The 19,734-nt window shown below is 44.9% G+C and overlaps 1 long non-coding RNA gene across 1 annotated transcript in view; it reads right to left on the bottom strand.

The window, feature by feature from the left end:
- Positions 1-19,734, bottom strand: part of LOC144827317 (uncharacterized) — a 53,712-nt gene that overhangs the window by 33,647 nt on the left and 331 nt on the right. The gene's annotated exons all lie outside the window — the stretch shown is intronic.

The following is a 19,734-nucleotide window of genomic DNA, read 5'->3' as shown; positions in this document are numbered from 1 at the left end:
ATAGGGGTACCTGGTGTGATGAAAAGGGAAGGTTTAGGGACCAGTAAGTGGGTGCACTTGCCCAGTCAACATGGCAGTACCAGACTGCACACAGGCTCTGCAATGGCAGACCTGAGACACACTTTACAGGCTGCTTCTGTGGGTGGCACAACCAGTGCTGCAAACCCACAAGCAACATTTGATTTACAAAACCTGGGCACATGCAGTGCACTGTACTAGAGTCTGACAAGTAAACCAAACCAGCCAATCATGGAGTCACTAATCCATACATCAATTTACAATAGGTTAGCATATGCACTTTAGCACTGATCAGCAGTGTTAAAGTGCCCAGAGTCATAAAACCAACAAAAACAGGTCAGAATATATACATGAGGAAGGCAAAAAGTTCAGAGATGACCCTGCAAAAAGGGCCAGGTCTAACACAACTCCCTTCCAGCCAAAACGCAGAGGAGACCAATCACTACCCTGATGGGCTTCTCTGGTTTGGGCGACAGAACATGGACCCTGGCCTGCAACAGCCGGGGCATAGTCCAGTTCTATGCCAATCTGAACCTTTTTATATCCCTCTGCCCATACTCTCAGGGTCCGCCATGCTACCCATTGGGAACCCTTCTCCTCACCTGTGGACACCATTTGTGCAGCACCTAACCTTAGCTTGCTCACAGGTGTGTCCCAGTAGACAGACAGCAATCCACAGTGGCCACTGACAGTAGTCAGTGATGAGACCCAGGCCTTATGCCTGTCAGGGCTCTCAAACCTTTGTGGCATCAGAGAGCGGGGGGCAGTCGTCCCATGTCCTTGGCACCCTTCATCCGCTCTCCCTCCTGTCAGGTCAGGTATGAAATCCTGACTCTGACCCACCAGCCCCAAGCCTTTTCCCGGTGCCTGGACAAGAGACTGGGGTGGGCTCTCCCACACCCGGTCCTCCTCCTTGGGGCTCAGTACCCTCCCACCTGGAGAGGTACCCCCTCCCAGAATTGTCAGGGTGCCTGTAGCCGGTGTCCTGCACAATTAACCCACCAGTTTAGGGGTTCTATCCTGCAACTGGGCTTCCAGTTCAGGGGGGACCCTGAACCTGGCACTACAACCTAGGGTCTACACCCTCAGGCTGCACTGGGGTCAGAGGCGAGGACTCCCTCCCTCTGAACCCCCTTCCTGAGCACTGCACCATCCTAACTGGAGTTGTACCCCTAGAAGCTAAATTGGTTAGGTCACTGATTACAGTTGCCCCTTCCTCCAGGGCAGACAACACCTCAACCTGGCTTCCTAACCCAGGGACCAACCCCTGTGGTTGAACACTTGCAAGGCGCACCAGGACTTCATTGGGAGCAAACATGCCCTCTCCAGGGGTGACACATAACTATTGTGTCGTGTGACAGTCTGTCTGGTGCAGATCTCGTGACCCCTGCCCATCTGACAGTGTGTGAAGATCCCCACAACAGAAGTGGTGTCACCATGGGCACTCCTTGGTGACTCAGCGCTTCTGGCTGGCCCCTGACCCACTGGTTCTTCCATTGGGTACTCTTTCCCCCTCTCACCCCCCACTCTGGACTTCTGCACCCTCCACATAGGAGTGGTACTGCCAGACACCAGAACTGATGGAGGCCTGCTTACAGACACTCCCAGTTCACTAGACACTAGGGGATTCCCCTCAATGGGCTTCCCATCAGGACAGCCTCGGTGCTCTACCTGGTGTTCCCTTAAAGAACCATCCAGGCCCTGAGTCTGGGTTTCGGGCACCTTGGGACATGCAGCCCCACACTCACTCCTTCTCCACTGAGACAGGACATGAGTCCCTACACCCCTCCCACTACACAAGGACCTAGCTGGGCTACACTGAACCTTTTCCCCCACTCTGGATTGGAATATACCTGAGCCACTCCTCTGAGGGTCACTCCCCAATACCTCTCCAGACCCTCTGGAATCCACCAAAAAGTCTGCCTCCAATGTGAGCTCCCTGGGGTCAGAGAACTCACTCTCCAACAGGTGTTGGCATAGCTCTGGAAAACAGGGACTTACAATATGCTCTCCCACGATTGGATCACACAGCCCCCTACAAGGGTTAACCAAACTATCATTCACCACACCATCCAGTGCCTCGCACACATATTCCACACCACCCTCCTGAGATTAGCAAGACAGTATTTGACTGTCTCTGTCACTCAAACCACACTCTTCTGGGCGGTCTTCACACTCACATACCAGGACTTCAAACTTGCGGGAACCCCTCTCCCTGCATCTCTCATCTAGAGTCAATAGAGTGTCTCTCCCACCACTAGAACAATGAACTCCTGCATTAGTTTCCCCATTCTCCTCAGGGAGACTGCGCACTACTGGAGCTACCTCATGTCCTTGAACCTCCTGGTGTATGTTAACCCTCTCCTTCAAGTCAGCCGCGACATCTCTGGGTGTATGTACTGCTCCCTCAGCACTAGATAACCCAATTTTGCTGCCACCATCTGAGCTAGATTCCACCACCAATTCAGCAAAGCTCACTTCCTGAGCTACACACATTTCTTTTTTCTGGGCTGAGACACTCATGGCCTCAAGCCTCTCAAGCTCCAAAAAAGCTCCCTCATTCTCAACTCATGCTCAAACTGCATCCTTTATTCCTCTAGGGCCAATTTCCTAGTTTGCAACTCCAATTCTAACTGCCCACTCAACTTGAGCTTTGTCAGCTCCATCTCATGCATACTACTCTTCTCCCTGTCCTCCAGCTCTTCTGGGGACAGGCCCTTGGCAGAAACACTGCTACCTGCTGGGGAAGGTGCTCTCCTCCCCCCTGGTCCCAATGTCCTTTCCAGCTGCTCCTCTGCATTTTCATTCTTGGGGGTATTCCTTGCTTCGACCCAGGCCCTCAGCGCCTTTTGAAACTCCTCTTTCGTGGAGAGACCGGTCATAGCAACTTTAAATCTCCTGCAGAAGTGCTTCAGCTGTTTCACATTGTAGCATTCTAATTTCTCCTCTTCCCAATCAAAATCAACAGATGCTATGGATGCTGCATTCTCCATGGTGGTTAAACTTGGCAGTTCTTGGTAAAAATAGAAAATCCCAGGAAAAAAAATCTACCAAAATGTATGTGATTGCGTTTGGTCTGCACTCACTAGTAGTGTTCACCAATCACTATATATGAGTCACAAATGCAGGTCCAGAATCCTCACCACTGACCACCAATGTTAGATTTGACGGTCTCTAGTAGGCATAGGTAGGTACCTATGACAAATAGGTACCCTTGCGTCTAGTCAGGGTGAGGGGGTACACTCCTAAAATAATCCCTATACAACAAAAGTGTTGCAGGGAAGGTGATGCGTTGGTTCCTGACACGCAGGAACAGTGATGCGTCGGTTTCTTACTATGCTTCCGTGGCGATGCCGCTAACAGCGCCGTGATGCGATGTCGTCTTATCCTTGATGCTACACGATGCATGCACGCCTGATGGCCGTGCGGCGACTCAACGATTCTTCTGAGCCGTGACAGGCCCTGCGACACGCTTCTCTGGTGATGCCGGTCGCTTCGGCGAGGCGATGCGACAACTGCAATGGCAACACCCTTGTTCAGTGATGCGATGACAGCGGCTGCGGCGGCAACACTCTCCTCCGGTTATGTGAGACGCTTCTGCGATGCAATGCGACAGCAACAGCAGCGACACCCTTCTTCAGTGATGCGATGACAGCGGCTGCGGTGGCGACACGCTTCTCCGGTGTTGTGAGACGCTTCTGAGATGCGATTTGACAGCTACAGCAGCGACACCATTCTTCAGTGATGCGACAACATCGGCGTGTCTGTGACAGCTACAGTGGCGACACCCTTCTTCAGTAATGCGACAACAGCGGTTGCGGCGGCGACACGTTTCTTCTTCGTTAGTCACACTTCCAGCCCCTTGTGACACGCAGTTCCTCAGAAAGCCCAACACAACTGCAGGCACTTCCAAAGAACTCTCGGGGAGCTGACAGTTGAAGTCTGTTGTCCCTGAGCCTTCAGCAGGAGCCAAGCTCTTTCTCAAGCCCTTGGGGATCCATCACAAGTTGATGAAAGTACACACAAAGTACCTCTCTCCGCTCTTTGGCAGTCAGGCAACCGCTGCAGGCCAATCCCGCAACCAGCACTTCAGCTTAGGGATAGTCTCTCCTCAGTCTCTCTGGTTCCTCTCCTCAGCAAAGGTTTCTTCTTGTTTCCCAAAAGTGATCTAAAGTTCTTGGGTCTGGGCCACCCTTTTTATACACAGTTTCTCTTTGCTCTCTGAAGGCAAAGCGGCCTGTGCCTAGTTCAGACCAGTTCTGGTCAGTCCTGGAGCACTCAGTTTACTTGTCTCCTTCTTTCCTTTCACAATGCAGGGCAGAGACATCAGACGCACCACAGGAAGTGGAGCCAGCATTGTGGAGGGAAGGCAGAGCCCTATTCAGGTCCCAGGTGCAACTCCTCCCACCCATCTGCATGTAGATCTCTCTACTCAGCCCTGTGCTGACTCACCCTGTCTCCTGGAATACCCCAGCCCTTGTCACTCAAACTCCAGACAAGGAATACACAACCTAGCAGAGGCAAGCTTGGGTGGTTAGACAAGAAAAGACCTACTTTCTAAAAGTGGTATTTTCAAACACAGAATGTTAAAACCAACTTCAATAAAAGATGTATTTTATCATTCTGAGTTCAGGCATACTAAACTGGAATTTATACCTAGTTCCCTGAGTCAGTTAGGATTATATATAATTCACTATTAGAACATGTCACACACAACAGGGCTTGTCCTACCTTATACTTAAAAAGCACCCTGCCTTTGGGCCTACCATAGGGGAGTCTGATATGAGGAAAATGGAAGGTTTAGGGACTGGTAAGTGGGTGCACTTGAACAGTCAACATGGCAGTACTAGACTGCACACAGGCATTGCCATGGCAGACCTGAGTCACACTTTACAGGCTACTTGTGTGGTTGGCACAACCAGTGCAGCAAACCCACCAGCAACAACATTTCATTTACATGCCCTGGGCACACACAGTGCACTGAACTAGGGTCTGACAAGTTAACCAAACCAGCCAATCATGGAGTCACTCATCCATACATCAATTTACAATAGGGAGAGCATATGCACTTTAGCACTGATCAGCAGAAGTAAAGTGCCCAGAGTCATAAAACCAACAAAAACAGGTCAGAAAAAATACAGGAGGAAGGCAAAAAGTTCAGGGATGAGCCTGCAAATAGGGCCAAGACCAACAAACCATAACACACAATTGCTGATATAACTCCAATTACACTAGGTAATTTAATGTTTGCCCAAGCATAATTACAGCCCACTACCACTCTTGTCTTGTCTCATCTAAAGTATGCAAATTGCCTCTAGGAGATCCCTTTGTCCAATTCAAGTGCATCAGCAATACAGCTTATCTACCTTTGTCAACGTTGAAATTCACTTCAGTAACACCCCTAAGGAAAAAGTCATCAGCCACCCTACTATTCTGGCAAATTATAGGCCTATATCACTATTGCTTATGCCAATAAAGATCCTCAGAAAATAAATAGTCTGCTCTCTTGTTTCTTAGAAACAAGTTTTCCACTAGATTCCACACCTAGGGCCAGATGTAGGTAGAAAAGATTTACCGATTCTTAATTACCGAATTTTACCGATTCGGTAATTAAGAATCGGTAAATCTGAGGGGTGGATATGTAGGTATTCCAGATGTGCTGGAATACCGAATCGGAACAAATCGGTATTTACCGATTCGGTAAATACCAAATCGGTAATGCCCATTCATTCCTATGGGCTTTGAAGCCCATAGGAATGAATGGGCATTACCGATTCGGTATTTACCGATTCGGTAAATACCGAATTTCACAAGGGTGCAGGGGGTGTCACTTTGACACCCTCTGGCCCCCCCAAAACAGGCTCGGGTGCCATGTGGCAGGCATACATACCCCAAGGGCAGGTCTGCCTGTCATATGGCAGAGGTGTGCATGCACACATGTGCATGCACACCAGAATCGGTATTTTACCATCAAATTGGATTTGATGGTAAAATACCGATTCGGTAAGGCTTGTGGGACTCAGAAGAGTCCCATCTACATCTCAGATTTACCGAATCAGTAAAAATACCGATTCGGTATTTAACAGAATCGGTAAATTTACCGAATCGGTAAATTTACCGATTCTTTAAAATTAAGGGTCCTACATCTCAAAATCCAATTACCGGTCGGTAACGGCCGAATTCGGCCGTTACCGACCGGTAATTGGCCACCTACATCTGGCCCAATGTGTCTTTCATAAATGGTACACTACTGAGACAGTGTCATTGGCAGCAACTGAAGCCATCAGAGCTCTACTGAACAGTAATTGTCAGTAGCCCTAGACAAGTAGATACTACTGGACTAAATTGTTGCATTTAATATTAGGTAAACTAAAAAGAGATTGCTCGGTGCACAGCTGCAGTTATTAGCAAGTAGTTCAACTAAAAGTTCAGTAAGGGGTAGGGTGCTCAAACAGGTAACGTATCCGTCCAGTTACGTTCTGTAATTACTATCACAAAAAGTGTACCCATAGATTATGAGTGCATCCCTGTAGTATGGCACACCATAGGTTCTAAACAGAAGACTCCGCAAAGAATGTTCAATTGTTTTAATTAGAGGTATCAAGAAATGTTCATTTTGATATTTCAGTTCATATCATGAAGTTTTTTGGACAATCCTTTAAATCACATAAACAATCCATGGTATTTCTAAATGCTCCGATGCATTTCGGGCAACACAGCCCTTTATCCAGGAGCTCTATAAACAAAATCAGATATAGTCCATTACACGAATATATATGTATGAACATATAAATAACCATACATGTAAATGACATTGAGCATACATAAAAATAACTTTCTAAGGTGCAGCATGCATGTGAACACGGCGAGTGAAGGGTGACCGTACCCCAAGTGTGCAACTTAAAAAACGAATAAGGGATATAACCAGTTTAGAGTTCTTGCACAAAGATGGTTTCAGCACTATCCTGAGCCTGAACATTTCTTGATACCTCTAATTAAAACAATTGAACATTCTTTACGGAGTCTTCTGTTTAGAACCTATGGTGTGCCATACTACAGGGATTTAATATTAGGTCCCATTTTATTCGCCTGGATTGAATTTTCAACATTGGAATCTGAGACTATGCAAGAACCTGGATCAGTGTTTTCTTGTCTAATCTATTTGTCCCTAACAGCCAAAAGATCATGAGCTTTGTTTTAGAGTACCGCATGGCTCTGCTTTCAGGCCAATACTTTTTATGATACATTATCCCCTTTGCTAAACTGGTTAAATCTTTTGGTGTACCATTTGTGTCAAACACCGATGACACCCAGATGGTTTTTACTCTATCTAAAACTAACCCTCAAAATCCAAGACAATTTCAAGTCCTGTCTCAACAGTTGCAGTGTGGATGTCCTCTAACTGACTGAAATGTAACAGCAATAAAAAGATTGTGTTGTTTGATCAGTCTACTTTTCTCATGTCTCACTATTGATGGTTGAAGAATTGGGCCCCCCAGCCAATACTGCTCAAAATTGTGGCATCACAATTGACTTCTACCTACTATTTGCCTACCATATCAAGCTGGTCTCGTCAACGTGATTTGTCCTCCTTAAAGCTCTTCCTATGTGGATTCCTCGTGTGAAGACCACCAATTTTGCCAATGACATCACAGACTTCCTTGCACCCTTCATCCTCAACACCAGCACTCTTATGCTTCCATGATACCTGAACTTCCACCTAGTACACTGATCTGACCCTAACTCTATGGCCCTTCTAGTAAACATCAGAAACCTTTCCCTCACCCAGCACATTACCGAACCCACCCACACCACCAGACAACAAATGGACCAGATTTATTCCCTAATCAGCAGCAAATAAATTGGCAAGCCAGCAAGAATGACCTGGACAGACCACGTCCTCGTCAGGTTCAGCATATCCATCTTGCACCACCGCAGATCTACCACTGCAATCGCAACTGGGGAAGCATCACAGAAGAGCAGTGGGCTTCTGCTCTCTCCAAACACTTGCGCAAGCACACCAGCAACTTGCTGAAAGCCATTAAGAACCTCGTGGCTGGGTCACAACAGGCACCAACACCCTGGCTGCCCTCAAGTGGAACCCAACGACAGCAGCCTGAACACAGTGCAGCTGTTACCCAGATTATTTCGGACTGACCAACATCAATTCAAGTAACTACAATTATAATTAAAATCAAGTTAAATCATAAGTTAAAAAAAACATATAGACACATCTTCAAATCGGCCGTAAGATGCTAACACCAGAGGATACAGAACACCATGGCACAGCTCTTGCAGATAGCATAAACACCAGCACTAACAGCAGCTGAGAAATCTTTGCCATCGTCAAAGATTTTACCGTGCCTCCTGCCTCCTATAACAATTAAACTCCTCACAAGACCTTTGCAATAATCTCTCTCAATTAATCTGTAACAAAACCATCTCCATATACAGCAACTTTGACCCTCAACCAGACCCTTTCACAACTTGTTTCCCAATCACTACAGATGAACAAACCCTGACCTTGTGGCCTGCCCTCACCACAGTCAGAATTACTGCTACTAAGAAGACCATCCACTTGGACGCTCCATTTAACCCGTACTCTTACAATGCCTTCAGCAAATGACTCCTACCAATCAGTGAAGCACTAACACCCATCTTCAGCACCTCCATCAGCTCATTCTAATTCCTGGGCACCTGGAAACATGCTACAGTCATGGGCTGCTCAAGAAATCAGCCGATGACCTAGCCGAGCTTTCCAACTACAGACTCATCTCCTTCCTACCATACCCGCCAAAGGTCTCAGAGAAACTAATCAACAGACACTTCACTGACTACCTCATCATCCACAAGCTCCTCAAAACCACACAGTCCAGATTCAGGCCCAGCCACAGTACGCAAACAGCACTAATGGTCATCACACATGACATCTGCATGATGCTTGACAGAAGAGACATGTCAGCTCTCATTCTCCTGGACCTCCCAGCAGCATTTGACACAGTCACATTCTCCATCCTCATTTGACAAATACACACAATTGACATCCATGTAGCTGCTTGCCATTGAACGTGCTCCTTTTTAACGACTAGAACACAAACTGTTATCCTGACACCTTACTCCTCGGAAGCCCATGAACTCCTCTGTGGCACACCTTAATGCATACTTGATCAATCTAGCCAATGTCATCCTTGCACACCACATCCACAGCCTCTCCTATACCGATGAAATGCAACTCATACTCTCCCTCTGAGACAAGTGGACAAGACCTCACAACACAAGAAACATGTTCACTGCCTACATGACCCAAGTTGCTAACTGCTGCAAAGGAAAGGTAGTAGCGCAGTGGCCAGAGTTCTCGACTCTGGAGCTAGGGATCCGAGTCCGAGTCTCATTGTCAGTGAATATCCTGATATTCTGGCCAAATCACTTAATCTCCCCATGCCCAGGGAGAGTGTCTGACTACCATCACGAGTGATAAGCCACACAATATAAATCTGCAAATGCACTTTTAAATTTAGATGTCTGAAAGCCAAATGACTTAAGTTCAACACCAATAAGACAGAAGGATTGGTCTTTGGCAAGAACGCCTTTCCATGGGACTCCCACTGGTGGCCAGCCAAGCTGATGCAAACACCCACATATAGTACCCACATCAGGAATCTTGGAATAATTATCAACAGCAAACTTGGCATTGCTGCACAAGTCAACTCTGTCGCTAAATCCCACTTCGACACCCTGAAGATGCTAAGATTGATCTTTAAATGCCTCCTAAGCAACCCTCGAAAAACTGTCACTCATGTCCTAGTCGCCAGAAAGTTGGACTATGTGACACCCTTCAAGGAGGGATCACCAAGCAATTCACTAGAAGACTACAAACCATGCAGAATTCGGCAGCCAAACGTATCCTCAATCTCGCACACAAAACTGACATCACATGACACCTCAAGGAGTTACACTATCTCCTGATACACAAATGTGTTCAATTCAAACTCCTCATATACACATTCAAGACACTGCTCAACTCAGGGCCCACTTATCTAAACAGTCACATCTCTTTCTACCAATCACCTAGTCATCTCCACTCCACAGGACTTCTCCCACATTCCACGCATACACAGGACCAGATCAGGAGAAAGGGCAGTCTCTTACATCTCTTATAAAGCATGAAACAGCCTCGCACTTCACATCAAAGCTTCCTCCTCTCTTCTAGAATTCCTAAAGAAGCAGAAGACCTGGTGTTTCAATTTAACAACCTACCACAGGCAGAGCTGCTGAGTGCTAAGATACCATTGGGGTGATAGTGTGCTTTACAAATGCACATAACAATAACTTTACTCCAATGCAGAAACGTAAAATAATTATCCATGCCATCATAACTTAGAATTGATAATGGTTATTCTTTATTATATATTACCCCAAAGTACTTATTGAAACGTCTCAAAACTGTTCATAAAACAGCTGTGAGACTAGTACTAAATATTCCTTAGTGCAAATCCATATCAACTTCACTGGCATTTTTACATTGGTTGCTATTTTTAAAAGAATGCAATTCTAAACTCTTCCCCTGATATACAGGGCACTAAACTGCACTAGCTGTAAATATCTACGGGCATTTTATCTCCTTAAATGCCAGCTTGACTTCTCAGATCATCATGACAAGAACTTCTTTGCCTCTCACATTTACATAAATTGCAGAAGGGAATTAACGCTTTTGCTGTTTGTGATGCTAGACTCTGGAACACGCTTCCTTTGCCCATTCTGAATTTTCTTTTCACAAGCTGATGAAACACAGCTTTTTCCCCCAATAGTTTTTTACCCAACTATGTTGGTTCTTTATCTCTTTGGCTGCTCTTTTGGTGCCAAGACACTCAGTCTGAGTAGCTGTACACGCTTCAGAAATAATTTTGCATTCATGAATAAAGGGAGCATTATATCACACCAAAGAAACAATCTACACATGGCCAGATGATGTGTATTCAAGCACAATGTATTTTCCGAAGTTGATCTGTAGCAAGTGTCCATGATTCATATGAGTAAAGCTACAAAGATTCTCTCACATAAACAATCCACTGAAACCTCAGATAATTATCACCCAAAGAGAAAGAAATGCAAAATTATGACATTTCCTCCCATATCCAATATTACACACGATTCTGACAGCAGAAACGATATGGCTCTTCCCAACCAGATGATGTAAAATCAACTAACCAATAAACTAATCAAGCAGATCAAATACCCAACCCAAGCAGAGTATGGAGATGAGCTAAACATAAACCATATTGACTGAAGAACTGAAAATTGCCCAGCTAACAAGGGTCGTTCACATAATCCCATGTAAAATGTTCTCTTATCCTACTTCTTTTCAGTCAAGGAAGAATAACATCTGCATTGCCGCTACCTGCTACTTATCACTCAAAATACAAGCAGACTTCTCAAATGGCCATAGTTACAAAACACCCTTCCATCAATACACAGTAATAATGCAACGTTTAAACTGTCTATTCGTAAGTCCTTACTGCTCAAATATACACTGAGGGCTAGATTTAGCAAGGGCAATGCAAACCCTTAAGTAGGATTTACGATGCCACGCAGAACCACCTTGCATGAATGAATGAATGAATGGACGTACACTGTTACTCGTTAGGTGAGCATCCGGATGTATGACATTACAACGCATGCTTTTACCACGCATGCCTTTACATCGCAGTTTTTACAACGCATGCTGTTACAACGCATAGCGCTTAGGGGTGCTGGATAGTGAATAGTTTAATTTACTATTCCAACTCAAGTCCCCGTGGATAGTAGGGAAGGTGTTGGATAGTAAATTAAATCCATTCCCTATCCTAGAGCACCCCCCAGCGCAATGCGTTGTAATGGCATGCATTGTAATAGTTGCGTCGTAAAGGCACTGCGTGGTAAAAGTTGCATTGTAAAGGATGTTTCCCGAGCATCCTGGTTCTGTACTAAGTAGCATTGCAAACCTTGTCATAGACCTGAATGGCGATTACTAAACGAGGGCATGACAGAGTGCATCGGGGACTTGGAAGGGTCATGTCTTCATGTTTTAAATTATTTTCTATAAATCGAAGGTGCATTGGCAGTTGATTCCAAGCTTTAGTGTCAAGCACCATGAAGGATTTTCTCCCTCGAGTTTTTATTCTGAAGGATGGGGTATCCATCAGATTTGCACTTGTGGATCTCAATGTTCTCTGGTCTTGGAGAGGTTAACACTTTCCAGGATTCTTTTTAGTATAGGTAGCCAAGGAATTCTTTGTAAAGCAGATGATGCAGTGCTCTGTTTTAGGAGCTGTAACACCATTCTAGCTGCTGCATGTTGGACCATCTGAAGTTTGTAATTCATCTGTTTTGAGAAGTCCGTATGTAGGCTGCTGCAATAGTCCATTATTGACTCAACGAGGGCCAATTCTACGGTTTTCCTGGTGGTGAAGAGAAGATAAAAACATTTTTCTGAGAGATTTAATCACAAGTGTGTCAGTGTAAATGGAGAACAGTAATGTGCCATATAATTAAAAACACAACACATCCTGCCCTCTCCATTTCATGCAGTGTAACAAGTTGCTTTGCTGCATTGAGCTTCATCAAATGTTAGTAAATCTGCCCCATAATTGCAGCAAATGATGACAGCATAAGAGCACTATTATGGTTAACATACACAACACCATAGCTTTTCCCACAGAGACCACACTACAATCCAACTTGCTTTCAGTCAAGCAAAACATATGATGTAGCATGCAATCCACTACAAATACAGTTCTGCACATATTCACTTTGTAAATATAAGTAACAAATAATATAATACGCTCTGTAGAAAAGTATTGCTTGTTGCTTTTTAGAAATGGGGGTCTCTAGTTGGTAGAGGTATGCACCTTGTCCAAGTAAGGATCCTTCATCTCGTCACGGTAAGGGGATTACACTTCTAAAATAACCCCTGCTCACCCATTTGATAGCTTGGCATGAGCAGTTAGACTTATCTCAGAGGCAATGTGTATGGCATTTGCACATAGCACACAGTAATACAGTGAAAACACTGCAAAAGGACACCACACCAGTGTTAGAAACATAGCCAGTATGTATCTGTGCCAAACAAGACCAAATTGATAAACATCCAGCATACAGTAATAAAAATATGAATATTGCAAAAATAAATGTAAAATACAGTTCCTTGAAGTTGATAGCTCCGTTTGAACAACCAAATCCAACAGTTCAGACCGAACGCTGCATCGCGGGCCAGCTAACATGTGAGGAAAACCCGCAAACAGTACCTTTGAAATGCAGGGCATTGGGGATGTTGCAATGAGATCCAAAGAAGTGGCGATGTAGTTGCCAGAGGTCGGTGCAGGAGTCAATGGGTCCTTGAGGTCACACGTGTTGCCGATCGAACTCCCAGAGGTTGAAGCCAGGATCATCAGGGCAGTGGTGTGAAGTGGAACAGTGCCCTCAGGTCATGGTGCAGGCAGCCGCACGACAACAGCATCTAGCGGAGTTGGTGAGACCAGGGATGCAGTGATAAGTGGGGTGGTGCTCATCGCAGTGCTGGCAGGTAACGGTGCAAGCAGCCGCATTGTCGTTGCTGAAGCACTGTCGTCGGCAGATCTGGAGTCAATGGTGCTGGCGTCGGTAAGTCAAGGTGCTGGTGTGAGATAGGGTAGTGAATCGAGTAACTAACAAGCGGTGCCCTCAGGCCAGGGTGCCGGCAGTTGTATCGATGTCGGCATAGAGCAGAGTCATTGGGGATACCAGGGCAGGAATGTGACATGAGGCAGTGCGAAGTGCGTTGCCCTCAGGTCACAGTGCAAAGAGCGGCTCAGTGGTGGCTGCGGTTGGTGTCGTTGATGAGATCTGGGTTGCAGTGTGAAGCAGGGCAATGTTCTCTGTGGTGCCAATAAGGCGTTAAGTTGCGTTTTCCTCTGTGGCAACTGAAACACACAGTTCCAGAAGTGGGTACCGAGAGGAAGGTGAATTATTTGCTGTTCCTAGGACTTCTTGAGCAGTGGGCTAGCTCTACCTCACACCCTTGGAGAAACTTTGGAAGATAAGTTGCAAAAGTTCAGTCCAGTTTTTCACTGCCCAAGACAGAATCAGCCATGCCAGGCCATCACAGCAAAGCACACAACAAAGTGGTAATTCCTCATCACAGCTTCTCCAAACCTTCTTCTTGGCAGGATCCTTAGTCCAAAAGAGTTCTAAAGTTAAAAGGACACCACACTAGTTTTAGAAGAATAGACAACATGTGTCTGTGCAAAACAGGACCAAAAGGATAACACTCCAGCATACAGTAATAAAAATACGAATATTGCAAAAATAAACTTAAAATACAGTTCCTTGAAGTCGATAGCACAAACCAAATCCAACAGGGTAAGCCGACCATGGTTTTGCAGGGCCAGCTACAGTATGGGGAACACCCACAAACAGTACCTTGCAAATTAAAGGCATCCTGGACCTTGCGATGCACTCAGAAGAAGCATCGTCATCTGTGCCAAATGTCGGTGCAAGAGTCTTTGAGTCCTTGAAATCATACAAGTTGCAGATCAAACTCTCTGAGGTTGAAGCCAGAAGTGCCGACATTGGGACCGCGGTGTGAAATGGAGCGACACTGTGTGCAGTGCCCTCAGGTTGCTGTGCAGGCAGCAGCTCAGTGACAGCATCCAACAGTGTAGGTGAGACCAGGGATGCAATGTGAGAGGGATAGTGCTCATCGCTGTGGTGGCAAGTCACGGTGCAAGCAGCAGCACCATTGTTGCTGAAGCACTGATGTTGGCAGAAGATCTGGAGTCGATGGCGCTGGCATCGGTAGGCCAAGGCTGCATTATGGGATTGAGCGAACGTCAATTAACTCACTACCAGGAGTCAGGCCATGGTGTAGGAGCAGCATTGATGTTGAGCATGGAGCGGTGTCATCGGGGATCCCAGGGCGGCGATTTGAAGTAAGACAGTGCAAAGTGCAGTGCCTACAGGTAGCACTGCAAGCAGTGCCTAGGTGACAGCATCATTCGGCACTGTCGCTGAGACCAGTGTTGCGGTGTGAAGTGTGGCGATGCTCTCTGCTCTGCAAACAGGTCACAGAGCCGACAGTGTCATTGTTGACGGTGTCAAATTGCTTTTTCCTCTGTGGCAACCAAAACATACAGCTTCGGAAGTGGGTACCCAGAGGATGGAGAAGTCTTTGCTGTTCCTGAAACTTCCTGAATAGGGGCAAGCTCTACCTCAAGCCTTTGTCGAAACTTTGGAAGATAAGTTGCAGAAAGTTGCTTCCAGTCCTAACTCTACCCAAGAGACAGAAGCAGCCACTGCAGACCAACACAGCACAGCACTCAGCAAAGTGGTAGCTCCTCCTCACAGCTTCTCCAGATCTTCTTATTGGCATGTTCCTTAGTCCCAAAAAGTTCTAAAGTTTGGGGTCAGGGCCCCAATATTTATACTCCTTTTCCCTTTGATGTTTTAGGCAGAAAGTTTCTGAGTGTAGTAGAACCCAGTGTATCCTCTCTAGTCCAGCTTCACTACAGAAGATGGAGACAGCATTGAGCAGAGCAGACACAGCCTATTCAGGTGCTAGTGAATACTCCTCCCATCACCCCAAATGCATAGAAGGTCTCTCCAGCCTGGCTATGGGTCACCCAGGAAAGGCAGGACACACCTCATCCACCCTTGTGACTGTCTAGTGTGAATCCACATCCTCAGCCCTGTCACAGGATGGTTCAGTAAGAAAATGCCCCCTTTCTAAAAGTAGTGTAAGTAAATGGTGCCTACAAGGAATATTTTTCATATGCAAAGTTATTCGATAGTTCAAAGCAAATTATGAGAGCCCTTGTTATTGGCCTCTTGTAAAATAAATTTGAAAAAAAAGTGTAACAATTCTATATGGACTTATCAGAAAAGGGACAACAGAAAGGGGCAAGAAATACAAATACAAAAAGATTGTATGCTTTTTTAATACAAATTTATATAAATAGAGTAAAAGGGTACACAATGTGTTTCACATACACAAAAGCAGCTGAGAGGAACACTTATTTTTACACAAATCTTTTCCCAAGAACACTTTTGTAAAAACCCATTTCTTGCACTTAGTTAAAGGGAAAACATCATTAAAATACAATGCACAGCTCCTGTGTACAAATAGGGATGAAAATGGATGGAGAGTGTCGACGTTTTGGTATTATCTTGTGTAATCATCTACAAGACCATCTTCAGGACAAGGTGTTCAGGTGTGAACTGAAGACCCCTATAGAAATGAGTAATCCAATAAAATATGTATGTGTCAGTGTAAGACATCAATTTATAAATCAGTTGCTTGTGTGTGTGAGAAGTAGGTGCATTTACCAGGTCAACATGGCAGTAAAATATGGGCAGTGGCAAATCTGAGAAACCCTTTCAAAGGCTACTGGTGTGGGTGGCACAACCAGTGCTGCTAGGCCATTAATAGCATTTGATTTACAGGCCTTGGGGACACACAGTGCACTGTACTAGGGACTTACTAGTACATCAAATATCTCAATCATGGAAAACCAAACATAGCACAATTTACAGTAGGAACACTTGCACGTTAGCACTGAATAGTAGTGAAAAAGCAAAAACAAAGTCCAGCATACCATCAAAAACAACAGGGTTGAAAGCAAAAAGACAGGGGAAACACACTAAAAGATGACAGTTCTAACATTGCTGCTTTAAAAATGTCTAACTATATGTTTTGTGGTGAAAGTCTATTTGCCATAGACACACTTTTATGCACACAATTCTTCCTGGCATCCTAGCCATCCTGCCCATTTTCTGTTTGACAATGGTATCTTGCTCATTCTCTACATGAACGCCCCTAAACATGCTACTCTGGTATTGCATGTGCCTTGGATTTAATACAATGTGGCTGGTTCATACTACACAATCCCCCATAGTTGAGGCGACATCTGAATCTTGGTCTTAGATTGCTACATGAGGAATTAATAACTGAGCTTTCCCTTTCTTGTGCCCTATTTACGCTGATAACTGTTGTGCATTCAAACAATGGATTAGGATGCACCCAGGTTGGTATTTTGCACTGTCAAATTATGCTCAATCTGCCATGCCAATCTCTGTATGTCAGTGGTTGATATATTCCATTTTGACTTGAATATGTCATGGTCACTTAAGCTGCTTGGGTATTCCGCTTATCTATTCATTATCATGTACTTGCCTTTGCGTGAAAACACCCCTTGACTACTTCCCCTTCCGATTTCAATACAAGTGCTGTGAGACAGATAGTGGGCAGGGACATATATGTATATTATCAGAATCATTATGTGTATCAGAAGTCCCCCTTTAGATATGCTAACTTTGAAAGGGTGTGGAGACTGGGAATGTAGGTTATATGTTTGCGTGCCCAGCTGTGAGCAACTGAGAAAATCATTAGTTGACTCCACTCTTGGAAATGCTAGCTGGTTTTCTAGGCTAGTACGTCCATGAGGTGAGGAGGTGTGATGTAGCCAGTGTTTGCACATGTGTGGATAGTGCTTGACTCTCCCAAGGGCTCAATTACATGTGATATATCAGTTTGCCATTGGTACTCACAGGGCATTCAGTATTAGCCCCTGAGAAATGAGGAATTCCAATGGGTAATAGGTGTTTCCACAACAATCTTCACATAAAATGTGTGAAAAAGACCAGGACCAATTATTTTACTGGCCGTTAGCAGTCTGGTGAAATGCAGAGATGGGGCACAAGGGTAAGACTATGTATTTTCCCTTAGTCAATGGGATGAACTGTTGTATACAGGTGGACACCTGCAAAGACCATTTCTACACTAGGCATATACAACTGTTGATGAAGTGTATCTACACATATAACATACTTAGTTATTTTAAAGTTAAGAGCCTGGAGAGAGCCATCAACTACCAGTGGGCTGTGTTTGCCCTATATAAGGATTGCTCACCAACCTCAGGATACCCTCAGGAACAGATCTTTATTCACGCGGTCCCCCAGAAGGCCTGATATTTTGTTTCCAGCTCACTTCATCTACCCCCCCTTTCCCACCCCCACTGGACTCTCCTCTGTGACCACCGAAATTATATGCAGGCCCCTCACCACCAAGGACTGAAGGACTGCCTTTCTCCCCACTATTCTTGGCTCCCCAACTGTGAATATTGTAGTACCAGTATCATGAGCATTGTTCATCTTAGGGCCAGGTACTACAACTAATACAGTCAGCCCAAACTTCACCTATTAGCATTGGTTATTATAGGTCTCACAATTGGTATAATAGTGAGGCTATAATGAAATATTGGTAAATAACAGATTCAACCTCTTGTTTTATAAGAGGCTTGTAGATGAGATCTGCTTAAGTGAGAAATCCTAACATACTGGGATCCCTAATAACCTGAGCCTCCTTTACTGGAATGCACATGGTTTCAGTATTATCACATAAAACTTTGTTGTTGGTGAATAGTCTTTGAGACAATTACATTTTATTATTTGAGGAGACTTGAATCCCGGCAAACCCAGCCATATTAGGTTATGCAGTCGTCAATACTTTTGGCCTTTGTTGGGTTATATACAATTGCATACAAGAGTTTGTTGTGTAGTTCCTACAAACCTATATAGGGTCTGCACATGTAGACAACATCCACTGTTGGATTGGTGTCCAGACTTATTCTAGACACCCCCACTGGGTATGTTAGCCTGTATACTAGCTAGCTCACAGTGCCACTAGAAACCCCTCTTACCAAGGAGAGAATAGTTATTGGCAACTATCGAGCATGACAATCCTGATCCCTCAGGATTGTGGAAAGAGTTTGATACTTTTTAATCACTCACTCATGCTCATTTTGTCTCAGAGAACTACACAGAATAAATGGTGAGGACGTTTTTCAATAAGCATTTATTGAACCAGCGTCATTCTAATGTAAATTAGTCTTGCTGAAACAACCATAATACAGAAACAGATATAAATGATCGTACGCACCAACAGAGTAAAAGGATGGTAGATTTCTACCATAGTGCTAAAACCATGAATACAGGCAAGTATAAACAATAAAATGCGTACTCCTACAATGCAATCCTAACAAAATGTACCTAAGTGTTCCTAGAATGCATGTAGGTGTAGAAGACAAGAATCCCTCTAGGATAAAGCCAACCCCATTATCTAAAGTGAGAGACTGTGGGACCCCCGTCTTGGTCCCGAGGTGGACACCCGCAAGGAATGTCAGACGACTGCGAGCTGGAGTGTCTGCGTGCAGGAACCTCAGTGTCTCATATCAGTGTGTCAGCATGAAAGTTCTTTTCCTCTCTCTTGCCACAGATATGGCATTTATATACCCAATGTGGTACCCCCACAGGATATACCTTGCTGTGTCATGTCGGACTGGGATGACTGAATGAATGACCATTATACATAGTTATTATGCAGGAGATCGTGTTCTGCTGTATCCTGCTGTGATTCCAAGAATCCTCATGCATAATGAATGAGGCTAGTTTTTAGAGCAAACCCCATGTAATTTAGGCATTACTGTAACTAGGTAAAAGGTCAGTACCAAGAACCGTTATGTAGTGCAATGGAAGGGGAAATGTAGGTGAAAGGTCGGGTTGCTACCTGAGCCTATATTGGGCAAGTGTATGAAGCATAACAAGTTAATATAAATTTATTCTGCAACTGTTGCTGTTTGGCTTCTATATACACATTGGAATGGCATATGTTTGGACCAGCTGCAACTGAAATTGGTAGAATCTGAT

Source organism: Lissotriton helveticus, chromosome 4_1 (genome assembly GCF_964261635.1).
Source record: "Lissotriton helveticus chromosome 4_1, aLisHel1.1, whole genome shotgun sequence".
NCBI classification, from domain to species: Eukaryota; Metazoa; Chordata; class Amphibia; order Caudata; family Salamandridae; genus Lissotriton; species Lissotriton helveticus.
Note: the sequence above shows the minus strand (reverse complement) of the source record. Positions and strands in the feature narration are given on the sequence as shown.